Below are 22,300 nucleotides of genomic sequence, written 5' to 3'. Positions count from 1 at the left end.
CTTCTATACTGTGATCCTTGAGCTTTCTTGATTCACTGAATTCAGAGATCTTTAATAAGAAATCCTGCATTCCCTTTCCTCCATTCTCTACCTAAAACCAATGGAATCAGATACTCAATCCAGGCATATACTACCATTTTTTTCTTCTATGACTTCATACCCCAGGTACAAAAAATACATCTGTGTGTTTATTTAGAAGGGAAAAGAAAAAGGATGAATTCAGAAAATTATCTGTTCTCTATATTATTCAAAGTATGCAGGTGTATGCATATACACATAAAACCTCTGAGTCTCTGGAAATGACAATCCCTCTTGCTCCTTGCTGTAAGCCCGGTTTCCATGACAGGAACCTGAAACTATCTCTCTTGTCCCTTTATCATTTACCCATCCATCCATCTGTCTGTGCTTAGGCTCTACAAGCTGTAATACACACACACATGCAAATGTCCACCATTCTAAGTGTACATGTAACTTGAAAATTAAAATGAATCCTCCCACCTCCATAATATATCACTCCATCCAACATGAGATGCCTACAAATTTACTGAAAGTTCTGATTTATAATATTTAACATAAACTAAAAGAGTGTCAGGTTTGAGGGACTTATTTTCAGGAGGTAGGAAAAATTATTTTTCCCAGGAGAAAAGACAAGAGAATATTATGGTGGCAAAAAATTCTTTAAAGACTTTATAATTATAAGATGGAATGATGAACATATCCATTCAATCTTAGGATAGGGATGCTCAAACACCCACTCATAAATTATATTTCATTTCTCATTCCTTCTGAGAGCAGAGGTGTAAAAGTGCTGTGTAGACAGTGAATAGGTTATACTTCAAGGTAGAGTGTACCAAGAGGTGCCTCTTCAAGCTTTCTTTCTCAATTAAATGGGGATAGGAGAATTATGGGTTTTAATCCTCTCTGAACTGAGACAGGGATTAAAACAAAAACATGTCTCACCTAGTTGGTAACCCTAGGAATCCACAAGACCTGAGCTGCTTGGATCAAATTCATTTTGAGAGCTAGCTGAAGGATTTAAGCTCCCTTTGATGAGATGCTATAATGATTTGGAATAGAAATACAATGTGGTAAACTTTGCAAAGGCCTTGCCAAGATTACCAACTTGGTTTTGTCTCAGACATGCGACACTTTCATTAATTTATTCATTTTAATTTAGAAAATTATTTGCTCTGGAAAAAAAAAGTTACATGAGGAATAATGTTCAATTTGTTTTTCGTGTTCTTTAAATGCTAATGATATGTATGAGGGCCTGCCCTCTCAGCCAGCCTCCTTCCTATGATATATGATATAATTACAATGGCAATTGATCTTTGACCAAGACCTTGGTAAAATGGAATGGAAACTGCTTTTCATGTGCCAAGGTTATGGTAAAGGACGTTAGGATCTTTGCTCAGGCTCTGGATTGGCTTACAGAGTGCTGTCTAACCCCACATATTGATTGCTTGTATTTCAGCCAGCTCCTTTCTTCTGTATCTGCTTTGAGGACAAAGCAAGGGAGAGTAGAAAAATTACCTGTTATTTGGAGCTGGTAAGTCGCTATTAGACAGAGGACAAAAGGAATGGTATGCAAGGCTCACCTTGGAAAGTTTAGGAAAAGAGCCCTTGGGATGAGCTGTTAGACTGTCGAGAATTATAATTTTATTAATTTGGATCAGGAAAACTGAAAAATGTATGTATTCCTGGGTGTCTTTTAATATCTAACTGAATGATCTTGGGCAAGTGGATTGACCTCTCTGAGTCTCAGCTTTCTGCCCTCCCAACCTCACTGTGTGGATCACAGGAGATTCAATGATCTGTACAGCTGCTAGAGACCCAAGGGAACATCTGGTGCCTCTATTTTTATAAATAAGGAAACTAATAACCTGGAAGATTATTTGACTTCGCCAACAACAACAAAAAAATCAAACAAACAAGGTAATTTCAGAGCCAACACCAGAAACTAGGTGTCCCAACTCATCCTATTTCCATTACACTAAGCTACCTTTATGTGAAAGAATTTAGAAAAAAAAAGCACAATATATAACGATGACGTCCAGAATGAAGATTTACACAAGATGGAAAGCTATGGACTGGCTCCATTCTGTACTAATGGCTAACCTAACCAGGATAATAAGAAAACAAATCTATTGGCACATCTGAGGATTTTGCACATTTTTATTACTTTAATTATTATTTTGCTTTTTTCAGTGCATTCTTCTTAAGGGAGTCTGTTTTGATTTTCCAATTTGTTGATGATCATTCCCTAAAAAAAGAAGTGCTTTGTATTTACTTTGAATTTAATTTTCTACTTACATATAATTTCTGTGCTCAGTAGAATGTGGAAAGCAAGTATGGTTTTGTGTTTTACTTTTAACCCCTAGTAATTGGCCCAGTGTCTGACATGCTTAATACTAGAAGGATCAGGCAAAAATGCATCAACTGATTCAAAACTGTTTTACCATTTAAAAAATTATTTTGTTGTTATTGTTCCTGTTTATAGAAATATACTTTAAATACAAAAAAAAAAATTAAGGGCTGGGCAGTTATCTCAGTGCTGAGCTTGGATCAGGAAGATTTCATCTACCTGTGTTCAAATCTGGTCTTAAATACTTCTACTTGTATCACCTTGAGCAAGTCACTTAACCTTATTTGCCTCAGTTTTCTCAACTATGAAATGAACTGGAGAAGGAAATGGCAACCAATTGGGTCAAAGAGTCAGACATGACTATAAAAAGTAAACAAAATTAAGGGTAAGTATTATATTTTTTTCTTTATGAATACAAATTTTCATCCCATTATCTCTAGTTTATGTGAATGTAATGCATCAATTGACATAGCTTGGCCCTTTGAGGTATTCTTAAATTTCTGATGTTGTTACATATTTGATTTTGCCTTTTATTTTAAATATATAGTCCTGTTTCCTACTTGAGACAGCAGGCTGTATGGATTTGCTGTCATTAAGATAAGCATCATTTTGCCTTTCAAAATTGGATGCACTCACAGAAGAAGATTAAGATATTAGTGGCTAGGTCCCATATACTCATTTTTTTCCCATATAAAGGCAGTTTAGACAGCATAGTAGTTAGAGAGTTGGACCTAGACCCAAAAGACCTGTGCTCAAATTCAGGCTCAGATATTTATCTAGACACATATTAACCAAGCTAAACCTTAAACAAGTCACTTAACTTCTCTTTGCCTCAATTTCCTTATCTATAAAATGGGGGAAATAGTAGTAGATTGTTGAAAAGATAAATTGAAATAATATTGTAAAGTGTTTTGAAAAACTATGTAAATGTTGCTTTTTTATTATTATTAATATGAATCTACCCAAACTCTTATTCAACAAAATGCCTTTATGTCTTTAAAACACTTACTAGCTGTGGAGTATCAGCTCTGCATGAGGCCTTCAGAATGCTATTGTCCTAGAATATTGGAGTTGAAAAAGTTGTTAGAGGTCATCCTAACCATGTTCTACAACATCTCTGAAAGATGTTGCCTGATCCCTGCTTGAGTACATTCCATTGGGGCATGGCATAAAACAATGCGTTTCATTTTGAGGTAGTTTAGGTTCTTAGAAAAAATTTTTTCCTTTTCCTTCATATGACACTCAAATCTTTAGAAACTATTATAAAGAAAACTTTCAGTGCTCATATCTGCTCACTAGGCTGAAATTCTTCCTTTGGTTGTTCTTGTTTGGGGCATCCTGAATCTTCTCATTTGGGCACAGACAAGGAATTGGACTGATGAGCACACACAGTCTTGGCCTCTGAATGCACCACTGGGTTATTGATCAGTGTTCAGATGAATTTAGCTCTGTTCCCTTGAGGCACAGAGAACATGGACTCAGGATGACACTTTTTCAGTTGTAAAGACAACACAGCTACCACTCCCTAAATACTTATTTTCACTAACCCACATTCCTAGGCATGATACCTAGGAAAGTCGACCTGGAGTGTTAGAAAGGGTACCGGCCTGAGATTTGGGGAAACATGATTTCTAGTCTCAGTTCTGCTACTTAATACTTGTATCACCCTTGGCAAATTATTTCATCTTTCTAAATTGAGTTTGTCCCGCCCTAAAATGAGGACTCTGGATCTCTCCAGGTCCAGTTTTTTCCAACTAAACAGCCTATGAATTGAGAATGAATATAATGAGAATGATACTATGGCAGGCATTACTCTCATGTTTGAGCTGGATTAGGAAGCTGTTCATATCCTTTCCAATTTTCATAGTCTCTGTTTTTTATGTACATGTGACTAAATCCATCATGGTGTGTGGGGAATGCCCTGGAATCAGTATATTTAGAGGTTCTGAACTCTAAATTGGTGCTGAAACGATTCCTTTTCCTAGTCTCCCTTCTGTTCCTGCTTCTTTCTTTGGTCCAGCTTTGTCTTTAGTACCATTGCTTCTGGATCTTAATTTTAATTAATTTATGTAGAAGAGTTAATTAATTTTATTACCTCTCCAAGAACATTCATTCCTATAGGGACCTCATGAATACCAAAGGAATCAACACAATCTAATTCAAGGAACATCCCAAAACATGGATGCTTCAAGACCCAAAGAGATCAATCTCAAATGATGACTCTTCAGGTATTATGAAATGGAGTAGTAGCTAGATGGGGTAAGACCAAGTGTAAGTTCTGCCCATAACTTGCCACACATATATCATATGCCTAAAGATTAAATGGGGTCAGTCCTGGATACTACATTTTAAAAGGTGGCTCAAAATTCAATAAGCATTTATTATGTTCCTACTCTTATGCCACCCACTGGAGTTCTGAGGACAACAATGAAACAGATCTGCCATCAGTGAACATAGACGATGATGGCATGTGTCCAGAAGCTTGGTGGCAGAGGGGGCAGGGCCATGGACTCGGAGTAAGGAACAACTGTGCTCAGATGCTGCTTGGAGCATTCATTAATTGTATAACCCTGGACAAGTCACTTAACCTCCATTATCCTCAGTTTCTTCATGTGTGAAATGAGAAGGACTAAGACTCCAGCCCTTTAAAGTTCCTTCCAATTCCAAACCTATTATCCTAGGTAGAAGGAAGTGGGGAATATTTAGCCTGGAAAGAGAAAGTGCAGACAGGAGTGAGAATTATCCTTCCATATCTGGAGACTTTTCACAGGTTAGGGAGAAGATTTTTCTATTAAAATACCAGGAAGCAGGATTGAGATTGGGGTGATCACAGAACTTTTGCTACTCAACAGAATAAAGAACTTTCTAGCAATGAGCTGTCTCATATGGAGTCGGCTGCTTTTCAGAAATGTCCTGGAGTAGCTCCAAAGGGTGAGCGCTCATTATGAAATTTTCAATATCAGCAGTTGCACCCCCAAAATCACCAGGGTAGCTACATATCAGGGTTCATTGTTTTGTTAATTATCTATCTGTACTTAAGATAATGTTTATAATTCAGATCAAATTTAAGAATGTATCCCACCCAAGCCACTTGTTCAATATTGATTCCCCCCATTATTTAAGATTTTATTTTATTTTTATTTTTTCCAGATTATATATAGATAAATTTTTAATAATCATTTTCTGATACTTTATGATACGTGTTCTTTTCTTCTCCCCTCTCTTCCCACCTTCCACCCTCAAGAAGGCAGGAAATAGAAGTTGTATATGTGTTATTATACAATCCATAATTCCATGTTCATCATGTTATAAGTGAAGACATATGGTTTTCACAAGAGAAAAATTCATGGAGGAAATAAAGAACTATTTGCTTCAATCTGCATTCAGATTCTGTCAACATTTACTAACATTTCCCTGGATGCCTTCTATGAGAATGAGCTCACTGTCATTGGGAATATTCAAGCAAATAGTGAATCACTAGTCAGAGATGTTGTAGAAGAGGATCCTGAGCTTTGAGAAAGGTTGGGTTAAATGTCATCTGAGGTTCTTTCCAGTTCTCAGATTTTGTCATTTCTTTTATTCTTAAGATCTTAAGAATCCTCTTAATGGTTCTAAATATTTAAAGTTAGGGTTAAGATGAAAGGTTAAAATATTTAACATTAATGCATAATGCAGAGATCATAGAATGCAAAAGATTACATCACCGATAAAATATCTGTCATAATCTTCAAAATCATCCCATCGGAATGTGAATCTTGTAACAAAATAAAGATAATAGAGTGGAAAAATATTAAACTGGCCCCCCACACAATTGGCATTGATTAACGACCTCAGTGGATTTTCCCCAGTTCTACTCACCCCAGTTCTACATCTTTTCACCTCTCCCCTATCATTCTACTTCTCATCCTGTCTTTAGCCTTAGAGAAAACTAGCATCTGCCTCCAGCAAACATGTTTATACTAGCACAGCACAGGAGAGAACTGAGGCGATTAAACAGAGAAAGGACAGCTTCTGCCTGAAATCTATAGCCATATTGTTCAGGACCAATGAAGTCTTAAGTCACAAACCAGACTTTTGTCCCAAGGGAAACCCTGCAGAACACCAACAACGTCATCAGCACAAGACTGGGACCTGTCACTGAATTCTGCCATTCAAGAAGCACTTACTTGCAAAGAAGTTGAGAAAGCACTTTAAGGGTTTTCAGTCCTCTGGGAGTCTGACAGATTAGCTCTGGCATCCTTGTGGCAGTTAGACCAGAACAATGGTGAGAGCATCCTTCTATGGAAGGAATCCAGCAACACTTTACATGGTGTGATCTCAGGAATGATGGGAAGGACCTATTGCTCTCCCCAATACTTTTGCCACCTCTTTGCTGATAATAATGTGTTTAGGTTGATTAAAATATAAATATTCTTGGGAATAATTATATATTAAACCAATATCAGTAAATTATACCTTATTGTAGATTATTTTTATCAGATCCCTTCATGTCAAGACTAATTTTGAATAGGAGAAGAGTTTGTAATCACAAAGTGCCTGAAGATTGAAGAGAGCACCAAAAAATTGTGGAAAGAACACAGGGAAAGGAAAAGGCAGAGATCATTAGCTTCAAATGTTCAAAGACCTATCAGACTAATGATGTTGCCAGCTATTAGAGGGTTTCATGGTTATGAGACCTAATCATGTCACAAATCTCACAAGTCTCTTTATTAACCATATATAAAATATCGAGACAAAATAAATCATAAGTAGGTAGTAAATCCATTTCCTATTATTAATCCAAGGCTCAATGCAACCCCCATCTATGGACTGGGCATATGCCCAGGGGAGGAGACAGCATCTATGTCTCTTCCAAGTATACCTGATTTAGATGGGTGATCTCTGAAATGGGAACCCACAGAAATATCACTTTCATATATGCAACCAGATGTTCTGTTATGAGTCTATAGAAGAGTTTTGCATCCTGTAATGGTACGTCATTTTGAGAAAGAGTAGCAGATTGTCTGTTAGATGGAAAAGAGAGAGATAGAGAGAGAGCTAGTAATGGAAGCCGAACCTTAGCAGGTACAGAGTCCTGTCCTTTCATGGATTAAGCCACACCTGTATACACAAATGAAAAGGCATCCATCTTACCAGCCAATGTTCAGATTAATTACACATTTACGTAGATTAACCTAAATACATTAATATATTTCAATTCTCCATTCCCCATCCTGAATCCTATAATAGTCACACATCTTTCAAACTTCTTGCTAGCTTTGCCATTTTCTTATGTTGAGGAAGAGCTTCCACATAAGCTGATGGTCACTTTGAATTTTAAAAAAATTAGCCTTTCACTTATACATACAGTGATGGCTCAGACACGAAGTTGCCTCCCTGTGAAATTGAAATAGGAGGTTTTTTTTTTTTTCAGACCCCATGAATTCATAGTTAGAAGGTCCTGTCTCTCCTAGTTACCTGAAAAACAAAGAAGTTCGACCAGATGATTTCAAAAGTCCCTTCCAGCTCTGATTCTCTGATCCCACAATCCTTCTCTTTGCCTAGATGTTTTGTTTGATGAAAGAAATGAATGGAAATATTTTAAGTGACTTGAAAGTCACTGAAATAATGTAAAAATATCAACAGTTCCAAAGGGAATGACTGCTGTTGCTGTAAGAGTTGGGGCATTTGCTTCTATTCTCACAATACTTTGAATAAAAAACTACTAATGTTTGTTGAAACATAATAACTACACTATCTTTCTCAGGTTTAGAACAATACAAATTAAATATAATAGTGTACATATACATTATTTATAAATATCCTTGAATTTATACACACAAAATAATATATTAAGCATAATAAAAATCTATTTGTATATGCATAAATGGTACATGTAAACATTAAAAATAGTGTATATATGTACAGATACTGTGTATGAACATAAACTTTTTATAGTTTGGAATTTGACATGCATGTATCTATGTGTATAAATATGACATACGCATACATCTATGTGTATAATACACAAATTATAGTATTTTTTATATATAATGTATATGTGTGTATGAGAATTCTAGCCTACATAATGACCTGAGGCTTGTCTAAGGTTCAGACCCTTCAACCACCTATAGTGGGTAGGTCTGTAGTATAGAACTGCAAAAAGTCACAAAATATTATCAGCATCTGAAAGTGAGATTCAGATTCAGCTATTCAGAATTTGAAATAAGCCTACCTGTATTTACCAAGAACACTTCCTCCTATCTGCGACTCCCTTCCTAATATTAAAAGCCTATTAGAATGCAGATAGATGCCTAAAGCAATTGCCTTCTAGCCATGCTCACAGGCAGAGGCTTCCACAAATAAATAAATAAATGAATAAATGAATGAATGAAACCCCTACAAAAATACTTCCTACCTGACAGAGAAAACTAGTAATACACTAAAGGAGCTCACTTAGCTTCCTGCCTTGATTTTCAAATCCTCTCCTAAATCTAAAGTCTCAAAAGAAGAAGTCTTTTCTCTTTGCTATAATCATACTACCTGTACCCTTAATTCGCACCTCTTTCACTCTCCTACCTTCTTCCACATGCACACATCTTAGCCCTCTCTCTCATGCATTTTCAATTTCTCAATCTCTTCTGGTTTGACCCCCCCCATCCCATTTTTTCCTAGAAAAATATATTGTTAAAAAGAAATTTCTGATTAATACACATACCATACTGATATTGCCCTTATTTCCCCTTTGCATGGCTATAGTTCTCCCAAAAGATGTCTTTAATCAATATTTTCAGGCATAACACATCATTGTGGGTAAAGATTTGTTTTCCAAGCCTCCAAGTGAGGATGTGGGTTCCTGCCCTGCCTTTCCCTTATATTGACTGTAGAACCCTGGTTAAATCAATAAACCTCTCAGTGCCACTATAAGGTTAGTGATATAATGGAAGGAGATAGCATGGTTCAAGAAGCTCATCATCATCCTGGCTACATGATGATGAACATTTCACAATATAACATCTCTTGAGATGGTCTTCTAAGTTGCAGAGAGGTTGAGATCTACATTATTGTAGGGCTTATTGACACTAACTTTTTTTTTAGTTGCATTATTTAGATTTATTGTAGTTTAACTCTTCATTCTTAATAAGCAGTTAAATTACAGGCTCTCTATACTTTGGGGTTTTTTGCTTGTATAAGCCCAATGTCAAGTATCATGTATCTTTAGATAAGTAAGTATAAAAAGTAAAATAAAAAATAAAACCATGACCAAAAATTAAAAAAAAAATAAAAAAATTAAAATAAGACAAAAAAGAGTCAAAGTCCTATACAAAATAAAAAAAAATAAAGGGAGTGAGGATAGATGTAAGATTCATGTTTCAGATAAACTCCAAAATGAGTTAAAGATTGAATAATATTAAGAAAAACATATAAAATAATTTAAAGTTAAAATAACAACCACAACAATATTTTATGTCTGTGGTAGTAAAACTTTACAAAATCTTCACAGAGGATATCATAAACTAAGTGTAATTGCTGATAGTGTTGGATTTATAGCTAGGAAGATCTGAGTTTGAATCCTAGATGTGTGACTCCTGAGTTAGGACTCAGTTTCCTAATAGGCTAAATGGGAATGGTTATAGTATCCCCATCACACTGTTATTATGAGGATCAGATGAAATGATGCTGAAAAGACTTTGCAGACCTTAAATTGAAAAAAAAAATACTAGCTTTTATTATCTCATTTGATCCTTACAGTTACATTGTTAGGTAACCAGATCAAATATAATTATTTCTCTCTTTGAAATATGAAAAAAACTGAGACACAGGCAGCTTAGGAGACTTAATTTCATAAAGCTAAGAGGTACTGAAACCATTTTTCTTAACATCAATTCTCTTTGTTTTACAAGAAGAAAGATAAAAAGATATATGTACATGCGTGCATTTGTGTAGATAAGTAGATGACACATAGATGAGCTAGACAGATAGAGATAGATGATAGATAGATGTTGATATCTTTCTTTTCTTTATTGTAGTAAACAGAAAGGGATATGCGAGAGATATGTACCTGCACAGATAAATGCCCAGAAACACAATATTATTTCTATATTTCAACACCTGGGAATATATATACCCCATTATAATTTATGTTTCTTGAAGGTAGAGGCTGTTTCACCTTTGTCTTTGTAGCCTCAGCAACTAGCAGAATGTCTGCTACATGGTAGAAGCTTAATAAATGGTTGAGATTGATTAGTTGAAGTGACCCTAAGAAATTAATTAGTAGGTGTGAAAATGATAAGAAATATAATAAATTATAAAGGAGTGAGACAGAATCAAAGGCAGAGAGAGTGACCAAAAAGCAAACTTCAAATGGATATCTAGTGTATGAATGCCTTTGTTTTTATTCATTCAGTAAGCATATGATAAACTTCTACTATGTACAAGGCACAAAAAAAACAAACCAAGGTCCAGGATATAAAGATGTTCATGTAACTTAGAGTAGGAGTAATGAGTAAAAAAACCAAACTGCACAATCACTTGTTTGAGTATAACAAGTTTCACATCAGCCTTTATCTATGCTTACTTACATGAGCTAACCTGGTACCCTGGGTTTCATACAGTTCCATTTTCACAGGGTCCACAAAATTAAACAAATTTAGGAAGAGGACTTTTAATAGAAATTTTAGAAATAATATTTATACTATTAAATTTTATTTATGTTTTATATCATAATGGATATATGTAATATAAAATTTTATATTTATGTTATATAATATAAATAATAGAAACTTAAAGCTACTTAATTTTTTCAAAGAGATGATTTCTAGGAAAAATTCTATTTAACATCTACTTTTTGTTAGTTTTGTTCATTTCATTTGATCATCTTTCCTGGAGGAAACATAGATTATTCAAATTATATTAATCCAACAACATTCATAAAGTATCTTCATTGTACAGGATGCTATATATATTAGTTGCTTGGGGGATAGGAGACATGAAATTTAAATTAGATGGTCCCTGACCTAAGAAATCTAATACTATTCCATATAGGATTTCTAATGTTTATTGTTTCTGGTAATCTAGAAACCATAATATCACAAGCAACTTGTCCAAGGTCATCTAAGTAATAAGGTTTGAACACATGTATTCTTACTCTAAAATTGTGGCTCTATTCATTGATTTTAGATATGATTCTAGGTTCAATGGGTACCCAACAGTCACAGAATTATTAGAACCAGAGGACATGAGTTCAAACCTCAATACTCTCCCTTATGACTTAGATGACCTTGGAGAAGTTATTTAACCATTTCAATTTCCTCAACTATAAAATAAGAGCACTGAACAAGATAATCTTTGGGATTCCAGTCCTGAAATATTATAAACATATTACTTTTGATAAAAACACATCTGCGAAGCAGTTAGACAGGCAATCTTTATTGTCATTTGTCCACAAATGGAAAAACTTGAATTCATAGAGGATAAGTGGCTTGTCCAAGGATGCAAAGAGGAAATTATTGATGACCTAATGACTATATTCCAAGTTATCCTTTCCATAAGCCATATTTTGCTTCCAACATATATATTCAATGTAATTAGGGAGGAACTATCTCCATTATTTTCTAGCCAGTATGCCTTCATTTATCCATCTTGCAGTCAATCTTGAGGCTACATTACTTTAGTCATACTATGTTGCTTAACTGACACCTTTGTTTTTACATATTCAAAGAATTTGGGGGATAGAAGACATTTAAACTATGACCTATCCCAACAACTATATATATATGTATATATATATATTTTTTTTAATGAAATAGACTTAGATTGTCAAAGCATCCTAACATTGGATGAAGTCTCAAGTAGACCTGGATCTGAGTCCTATCTATGACCTTAATTGTATGTGTGACTATTGTAAAGCCATTCTGCCTCTGAGTCTGTTTCATCTATAAAATATAAATACTAAAATGTGAATACTCAATAATTGCATGTCTAGCTTAGTTTCTAGATACATTGTCTGTTCCAAATATACCTTCTATGTGACAGATTTTATAGGCTGTCCATGCAGATGGAAGTTGAAATCTAGACAATGGACATTCTTCATCCATCTGATCTTTATCTATTCATGAATATACCTAATTCCTTTGGTTGACTGAGGTTACCTTCTGGAGGGTTCATCAATGTCTTGGTGTTCCACACAATTAATACAATATCACCAGGAAACAAGAGCTTTGGGAGGCTTTCATCATCCTCAAGGAACCCTTCTTTGAGCAAGACTCAGCACTGAATTGAGCATTGAATCATTGAATCTCTTCCCTCATAGCAATGCACAGTTTTGAAACGCATACATCGCCTTGTGTTATATCTTGACTAATTTTTGCGATCAGAGAGCCACTAAATAGGAATGTTTCTGTTTTTACATCTTCCAAGGAATAGTCCAAGGAATATAGAGTGATTTGGATATAAAGATCAGCAACACCTTATTATAAAAGAGTCAATTTGTTCTGCTGAGTAGAATTTCTCATTCAATAAACGAGCACAATAAAATTTTATATTCCCAACAACTTTCAGTCAGTTTGGTAAAGATGTGAGCTAATGTCAAAGATCACAGATGAAAACCTGCTTGGTCTCTATTAATACCTTCACTGAAGATATTCTTAATTTATAGTTGGCTCTCATAGAGATTTATATAGATGGGAGCTCAGGAATACAGGTTGATAGTCATTGATCTACTCTAGATCATGTAGATTGCTAACAATGAAGGTCTAATAACTTTTCCCCTCACTTTGATATCTTCTTATATTTTATTTCTTTTCTTGTTACTTTTTAAATTAAAATTTTATTGTTCCAGATTACATCAATATAATTTTTAATCCTCATTTCCTAACATTTTTCAATTCATGTTCCTTCCCTCACTGATACCCATCCCTTGTCCCTAAAATATGTAGATATCCTGAATGGCCGATGTTTTTGATGGTGAAATACCAAGGTTTAGTTGGTTCTTTGGTACTCCATAGGGCCAGTGCTCTGCTCAAACTCTCAGACAGATTTCAAAACAGGATAGGGTTTATTTTGAACCACAGTAAGATGGAGGGGATGATTAAGGAATTAAAATACTCTAATACTAAGGGTTCTAGCTAAATTCCCACCTCTACAACCCCCGCATGGGGATTCCTTCTGTGTCTTCCAAGCTCCTTACATACCTACTCTGGCTATCTAAAATTCCTGAATATCTGACTACCTGACACTATTAATCCTCCCAGATAACTTTTGGTAAGATATATAATCCTTCAGGGTAACTTTAGGGTGAACCCTTTATGGTAAGGTTCAACCCTAGCAGGGTTAGACCTAAGATGGCTTTAAGCCTTCCCACCACAGACAGGTTTAATGGTGTGCTGACATAGATCTTCAGAGCAGCAGGGAACCCTTTCTCAGTAGGCAGGAATTACTTTTGGATCTCAAGGAATGAAATAGTTCTCCAAATAGGAACACCAAAGTTGTTCAAAACCTCTAATCAGCTCACAGAGGTAGAGAGCCAGAACAAGTATAAGTTCCAAACTGTCACAGCAACAGGAAGTCAAAGATACTCCCAGTCACTGCTGGTGTCCACTTTTATCCGTTCCCTGTGTTCCAGAATTCACTATTCCCAGTTCCACAGCATGCGTTCATGTTCAGCACACTTCTCTCTTTGCAAAATCCTCTCCATTACCTGTTTGCACCCTATTTCTCTTCTTCCCTCATTACATACAGGCAGGTAATATGATATAGTTTGTACATGTGTTCTCATACAATACATATTTCCATTTTTGTCATATTGCAAAAAAAAAAGACATATTTCTTACACTAGAAAAATTCAGGGAGGAAATAAAGTGAAGAATGGTATACTTTGTTCTATATTCAGACTCTGTCAGGTCCTCTTTGGAAGTAGATAGCCTTTTTTTGGTCAGGATTCCCTTGTAGTTTCCTGGATTTTTGCATTGTTATTGATAGTTAAGTCATGCATAATTGATCATCCTACTCTATTACTATTACTGTGTATATTCAGCTTTTTAAAATATCTTATTTAGTCCCTCAATGTTCTGCTAGTTGTGTGGCCTTGGAGGGGCAGTTGGTGGGGGTACCTTTATTACTATTGTATCATAGTCTGGGGAAAATATGTATTGCCCTTCATTTTCACCAAAAACTAGAGATTACTTTCATCTATAGATTTATTCTAATGATTAACAACAATAACCTGATAGGAAACTCCATCAATATTTAAGGAATTGATTAGGAATATTCAGAATCAAGATCCTGAATCCATAGTTTCACAAGATCAGTTCTTACTAGATGGGAGAACCCTTTGGCTCTGACCTTCAATAGAAAATCCCTGAAGAATGACAAATCATTTGGAGTAGATGTTCATGCTACATTTTCACTGTTTTGCTCTCCCTTCAATCCTAAACAAATCTTCAAGGTTCACAGAAAATAAAAAATTTATTGTAGCCTACATTTCCTGAGACTGTGCAAAGCAGAAAAAACTCAAATAGTTTCCAATTTTAGGAGAAGATTTGTGGGATTTTCTTTTTGATCCAATGTTATTCAGCTAACTCTAGATGTGATACAAGATACAATTCTGAGCTGCTCTTTCAATGACTGCAAAATGTCACTTTTTGGACACTTCCTTCCCAAACTACTTCTTTTTGAAAAAAGTGTCATAGTCTCTTGTGTGTCTTCCTACCAACTAGAAAGGCATCACTTCACAATGCTAGAATTCTTTCCAATCTCCCTCCACTTGAATTAACACATTACTGAAAGAAAACAAAAATGAAGGAAATATGTGGTGTCTCCATGACTGCTGTACAACACAATTTAACAAAAAAAGGAAGGAACAGATTGTTCATTCATTAGGCCATAGAGCCAGAACTAATAATGATCCAAACTGGTTACTAATATAGGATTCTGCCTTCATCATATCTGATTACATATTTCTTTTACTTGAACACTTCCAATAATGGAGAACTCTCTAACTTGCAAGGAAGGACACTCCATTTTTAGGTACTTCTAATTATAAGCTGAAAATTGTCTAATTATAACTTCTATCCATTGGCTGTTAACTTAATAACCACTTAGAACATTTATTTTATTTTTTTCTTTATGATAGTCTTTCAAATTCTTGACATCTGCTATGCACTCCTCCACTGCTCACACAAGATATTTTTGTTTTTGTTTTTGTTTTTTTCTCTATTATAAGTTACTCTTGCTTAGATCTTTAATAGAGAGGGTGATCTATGGACTCTTTCAATGTCTATTTTCACCTCTTGTTCAAGAATATCAGGACAATTTTCTTGGATAATTTCTTATAATATGATGTCAAGGTTTTTATTTTGTTCCAGGCTTTCAGGTAGACCAGTGATTCTCAAATTGTCTCTCCTAGATCTGTTTTCTAGGTCAGTTGTATTTTCAATGAGATATTTCATGTTTCTATTTTGTCTTTCTTTTGACTTTGCTTTATTAATTCTTGCTGTCTCGTGAAATCATTAGCTTCTACTCACCCAATTCTGGTCTTTAAGATTGGTTTTCAGCTATGATCTTTCGATTTTGCTTTTGGTTCTGGTCTATTTTCATGTTTTCAAGCAGGTCAGTTCTGATCTCTAATTTGCTTATTACTTCATTTGAATTCTGTGCTTCTTTTTCCAAGTAGGAAGCTTTGTCTTTTAAACTGTCATTTTCTTTTTGAATTACTTTCATTTCTTTTCCTCCACTTTTTCTCCCATTTTTCTTCCATCTTTCTTACTTAGCTCTTGAATTCCTTTTTGAGTTCCTCAATAACTTGTGACCAATTTCCATCTTGGGGGGAAAGACTGGATGTATTTGCTTGTTTGTCACTCTGCTGTTGCTTCTGTATTTTGCTCTTTTTCTCCTTAGAAATTAGTCAAGATCAAAAGCTTTTTTTCTGCTGTACCTTATTTCTTTTGGTACTTGTGGAGTATGGTTTCTTCATGTTGGTAGCCATTGCTGTCTTAGTTTCTGTCTCTTTCTTATCTTCCCTTCCAAGTCAGATGTCTGATTGAGGAGTACTGGAAGTTCTTTGTGTAGTGAGCTTTAAACCATTTTTCCTTGAGGTTATTTTTCCAGGCCCTGATGCTTCTGCTGTGGCCAACCCGCTTTTGTCCCATCTCTGCATTTTGTTGCCCAGGCTCAGAGCTCTTCAGCCTCAGGTCTCAAGTGTTGAGAGGTCTTGGGCTGCCCTCAGAGGGAAGCCTGTGGTGCCTTCAGGTAGACCCTGAGAATTTAGAGATTATGTGGCCCTCGTTCTGACTCTGGTGCCGTAGGTAGTGTGGAGGATGGGTGGTCAGCTCTCACTTTGGAAGGTGTAGTTTTACCCCTTTATAGTGTGGAAATGCCCAAACATTGCCTACCTTTAAGGCTTCACCCTGTGGCAGAGCCCCTTTACTGTCAGATTTTGATTTTTGTCCTTTTGTAGTGATTAGTTGTGAGAAGAGTCCAACAGTTCCTACTACTATGAGGCCATCTTAGCTCTGCATTTCACTTGCTTAGATCTTTCAACTCTTTCTCCTCTACAAAGAGTATAGTCTATCCTCAGAAGTGAGGAAAAGAGGTAGAGAAGAGGCATTAGGATACCTACCAAACTGAACATCTACAAAACTGCTATAATGACCTCATTGAAGAATGTCTGTGAAACCTGGGCAGAATACCAATGGCAGGCCAAGAAATCAAATCACTTCATTTGATTTGACTTAGGAAGATTCTGAAGATCATCTGGCAATATGAGGTATTGGATACTGAGGCCTTTTTTCAAACTAAATGGCCACCCATTCAAAATCTACTGAAGAGAGCACAACTCCAATGGGCTAGCCACTTTGTTTAAAATTCAAATGTATATTGGCCTAAAAAACTATTTTTTGAGAACCCACATAAGGCAAGTGCTTATACAGAGGTCAGATGAAGTGACACAAGGGCAATCTCAAGATCTTTTTGAAGAACTTTGGCATTTCTTATGAGATATAGGAGACACTGTCACAAGACCATCCAGCATGGCAAGGTTACATCAAAGAAGGCACAAAGCAGAATTACAGTAACTTAAAAGAAGCATGAGATGTGTAAATTTAGAGACCTCTCCATCCCAAACATTCACATGGGCTATTTTTGCCTGAGCTGTGGTAGAGCTTTCTGAGCTTGTATTGAGGTCAACCACAATAGGATGTGCTAAACACTGACTCCAACATAGTGATGTCATTTGGTTCTCTTCAAATACAAAGGACAGTCACTGATGCCACCATTGCAACTTTTGCTTCTCTGGAGTTAATATATTTGCTTATTTATATTGTGATCAATATCAATGGTTTTGTTTCATTTTCTAGATGAATATTTGTATTTGTAATCTATATCTATGTATCATATAGTATAGAATCTAATTATTCAAAACCAAATAAAAAAAGATTTAAAATATAGTACAGTAGGACCTTATTTTATGTGACCAATACATTCCAAGACACTTAACATAAGTTGAAAATCACATAGGCTATGAAACCCCTTTATTTAATAAGTTTTTTATGCTCATTAATATTACTTAATACTTTATATCTTTTTAAGGCTTATCAGAGCTACCAGCAAAACTACTTTAATATTTTGTGCTGTTATTAATGACTAATATTAAAGAAACAAAGAGAAGCACTGCTCCAGCAAAGACATGACTAGTTACAAGTGAAAACTCTCGGCAAAGACTGGTGCAAGACCTAATGTTTGTCATAGAACAATGTAAAGACTAACAGTAACACTTCTCAGAGCAAGAATGAACATGATTGGGCAAACTGCTCTGAGACTGCACTTCTTGGGAAAATGAACCTGCTTTTTTGAATGCCAATCACGTGTCTTGAATCCTTATAAAATGAAGTCCTACTATAAATTTAAAAGAGTAAGGCAATAATTGTTTCTATGGTTTATGAGAATGTGGTGCTGAGAACACATATCTCCTTTCTTTCCCTATGGTTGTCTTACTCCTTCAACTAGGTCAGTTTGCCTGCTAAAAGAATTCCACAAAGTAAACCTACTAAGACATTCTGAGTGCTTATGTAATAAAATTACAAAATATTTTTTGTTTAAAAAATTACAACCAATACCCATGAATCAACTGGGACAATGTAATTAAACTGACAATACCGTCTATGTTAATCTATAGATTTAATGCTACTCTAACTAAATTACCAGTGCTTGATATAAGTAAACAAAATAATGACAAAATTCAAATTGAGGAAGACAAAATCAGGAATTTTAACTGAGTGGTCAAATATAAACAGATGTAGAATGAAGCGAAAGAAACAAATTTTTAAAAGGCATAATGACTATAACAATATAACTGCAGATAACTGAAAAATAGATTAATCTAGGTCAAATGCAATGACCAATGTTGGTTTCAAGTGACTATTTTTTTAAAATCCTGAAATATGATAAATATAGAAAATGATCCTCTGCTAGCAGACATTATGGGGGAAGCTAGGTGGGTCAGTAGGGCAATTCACTTAATTGCCATTGCCTAGCTCTTAGCACTCTTTTAATTTGAAACAGTATTGATTACAATACACAATATTTATTCTAAGATGTAAGATAAGGATTTAAAAAAAAGAAAATTAATGTGTGATGTAGATTTAAAAAGGCCTCCATGAGATCATGGCCCTTCAGTTTATATATGAGGAAACTAAGCTCAGGGCAAATTAAGTGACTCTCTGAAGATTACACAATTTTAAAGGGCAGGATTTCAACATAAGAATTCTTACTCCAGAGGTATTGATTTCTCTTTTCACTGTACGAAGAACTTTCTATATTAGATATACTATGTTTTGTTTGTTTGCTTAATTCTTTTGAAAGTTTTATGGGAAGAGTATTTATTGTGAAGTAATAATTTCTAATAAAAATTAATCAATAACAAAATTAACTTTTAAGGACATACTATGCCTTGCCATTTGACATTTTTTTCAATGATTTAGATAAAGGGATTAAATGCCTGATAGATGAAATAAAGCTAGGGGATATAATTAATTTTTTTAATAGTAGTATAATTTCCAAATTTATCTCAACAGGCCACCACATTAGGCTGACTCTAGTTAAATTACATTTAATTGGAACAAATGGGAAGTCTTGGATTTGGGTTAAAAAAACAACTTCATAGGTCAATATTAGAAAACATTTCAAAGCAATAAAATATGGACATTTTCACAGAATGAATCCACAATGTGATATGGCAGCCAAAAATATGATTTTGATCTGAATTAAGAAAGTCCTGATTATTAACAAGTAGTCATGTGATATTGCCACTATAGAATTTCTCCTTAGACTCAAGAGATTGTGTCCAGTTCATGATGTCACATTTTAGGAAGAGCATTATTCAGATGGAAAGAATCCATACAAGGGCATCTGGAATAATGAAAAGCCTTAAATTCGTGTCATAAAATGATCAATTGAAAGAACAGAATAAGATTATTTGTAGAAGAAAGGCCTTGGAAAGATGGGATCTGCAAGTTATCTTCAAATACTTCAGAGATTTCAATATTGTAGAAGGATTGGGTTTGTTTCACTTGACCCCAAAGGACAGAACTTGGATCTCTGAGTAGAAGGTATTCAGAGACAGACTGAATCATGATGAAAGAGGAAGAAAATGTGTTCATGCACACACACACACACACACACACACACACACACATTCACACAACCTGAAATTTATAGCTACAAAAAAGTGAAATGGATGGAAGTAGTAGATGTCCAGTTACTTTAAGTAGTCAAAGTAGTCAAAGGAAGGACAAATGATCACTTGGTGGGAAGGGCTGTTGTAGAAAGATTTCTTGAGCAGTTACTTTTTCTTTTAGATAATCTTTGAGGTCTCCTTCAACTCAGATTCTGGGATTTTTGTTTCTTCTATTACTAACTCAAGGAGGCATAGAATTATAAAATTCTATGAATTCTTTTATTTGTTCAGACTAGCAAAGTATTTATAGATTACTTTGGAGTGTGTATAACAACATATAAGAGAAAAATCTGAGTGTGAAAGAGCTTACAGTCCATTTAGAAATACAATAAATGATGAATTAATTATGCCATTGAAATAAACATGTAAATAGAAAAGAACCTGATGAAGAAGTAAAACAAAAAGTGCCATTGGATTTTGGATGTATATCTTGGATAAAGGAAGAATAAATACCAATGAGTTCAGAGAAAAGATAGATAGATTCTCATGACAGCGTTATGTAGGATTCAGGGGGAAGTTCTCAAACCTTAAATATTAAAAATAACAATTCTGTTGAGGATGATTGTGTTTGCAAATCATCCAAATTGGTCTCACCATTCCAGACCATTCCCCCAATTGCTAGTGCAAACTTTTTAAATATTTAACTACTTTGTGTGCGTTTGTTTTTATGAACTTTATTTTTTTTTCATTTAAAGTATATGTGTACACTTTCCTCTAATTAGAATGTAAGCTCCTTATGAAAAGGGATTATTTTACTTTTTATATGCCCAGAACCTAGCAGGGAGTCTACTATATAGTAGGAGTAAACAAATTGATTGATTGATGTGGTCATAGAGGGAAGTAATCTACCAAGTAATCTACCAAAATATGTATTCATGGAAGCAAATTAAGATGACTAATGATGAGCTGACAATGGTGATGAATGCCAAAGACAATAAAACTAGATATTTTAGCTATTATGAGGGCAAAATGAAATCAAATAGTTGAATTATTACTTAAGGTAGATGGGATGATGATAGAGGATGCTGAGGGTAAAGAGAGAGAACTACTTATTTTTTATATTTTACACTTGTTTTAGAAGACTAATTTTAAGAATGGTTATTTCAGAACCAAAAAAAAAAAGTTGGCAAAGAGTAGAAGCCAAAGAGAAATCAGCTGATAAGAGAATGATTACCTTCCCCAGTGAATTCCATTTCACTATGGCTGGATGAAAATTTCCCAAGTGCCAAAAGAAATTGCTGATATGATTATTAAAGTTCTCTTTGATCTTTGAATAATCACGAAGAATGGAGGAGGTGTCACGACTTCAGAAATGAGTAAATATTATGAGATTCAAAAAAGGGAAAAAAGACATTCTTCAATTAGTTTAATAACATTTATATAAAATTTTGGCAATAGACTTAGCTAAATTTTAATGGGATAGATTACATTCATTTTGATAGGGACATGTTAATTTTTAAAATTATATCCCTTGCCTTCTGCCTTGGAATCAATACTGTGTGTTGGTCCAAGATAGAAGAATAGTAAGGGCTAAGCAATGGGGGTTAAATGACTTGCCCAGGGTCACACAGCTGGGAAGTGTCTGAGACCAGATTTGAACCTATGACCTCCCTTCTCTAGGTCTGGCTCTCAATCCACTGAGCTACTCACTGCCCCTCATAGGGATATATTATTAAGAATCAAGATTGTTCAAGAAGAATTAATCATGTCAGTTGGACCCACATCCCTTTCATGACAAACTTATTGGATTGATACTTGAAGGAAGCATTCTGGACAGAGCATACTCTTGTCTCAGTAAGATAGTTTATAAATTCCTTTGTGATATCCTAATTGACAATGTGGAAAGATGCAAATTAGATTCAGAGCATTTAAAGGAATTTTAAATTGTTTAAATAGATAGACCCAAAAGTTTTTGTTAAATAGAATCATGTCAATATGGAAGGATCTACTGGATTACCAAAAAGTTCTGTCCTTCAGACTATTCTATTTAATATTTTCATTTTGTTGTTTAGTCATTTCAATCATATCTTACTCTGTATGACCCAATTTGAGGTCTTCTTGAAAAAATACTAGAGTGGTTTGTCATTTCCTTTTCTGGCTCATTTTAAATATGAGGAAACTAAGGCAAATAGAGATAAATGACTTGCCCAAGGTCACACATCAATAAGTATCTGAGGTTGGATTTGAACTCATGTCTTCCCAACTCCAGACTCTAACACTATATG

At 34.8% G+C, this 22,300-nt stretch overlaps 1 long non-coding RNA gene across 1 annotated transcript; it reads right to left on the bottom strand.

Moving 5' to 3' along the window:
- Positions 1 to 2,157: 2,157 nt before the first annotated feature.
- Positions 2,158 to 6,929, bottom strand: LOC103100974 (uncharacterized). The gene is made up of 3 exons (XR_463986.2): positions 6,532 to 6,929; positions 3,375 to 3,422; positions 2,158 to 2,263 (listed from the first exon to the last, which is right to left on the bottom strand). It is a non-coding gene; the product is annotated as an uncharacterized LOC103100974 (long non-coding RNA).
- Between the last annotated feature and the right edge of the window lie 15,371 nt (positions 6,930 to 22,300).

The sequence above is a fragment of the Monodelphis domestica genome, chromosome 3 (genome assembly GCF_027887165.1).
Source record: "Monodelphis domestica isolate mMonDom1 chromosome 3, mMonDom1.pri, whole genome shotgun sequence".
Classification (NCBI taxonomy): Eukaryota; Metazoa; Chordata; class Mammalia; order Didelphimorphia; family Didelphidae; genus Monodelphis; species Monodelphis domestica.
This window is presented reverse-complemented; position numbering and strand designations above follow the sequence as displayed.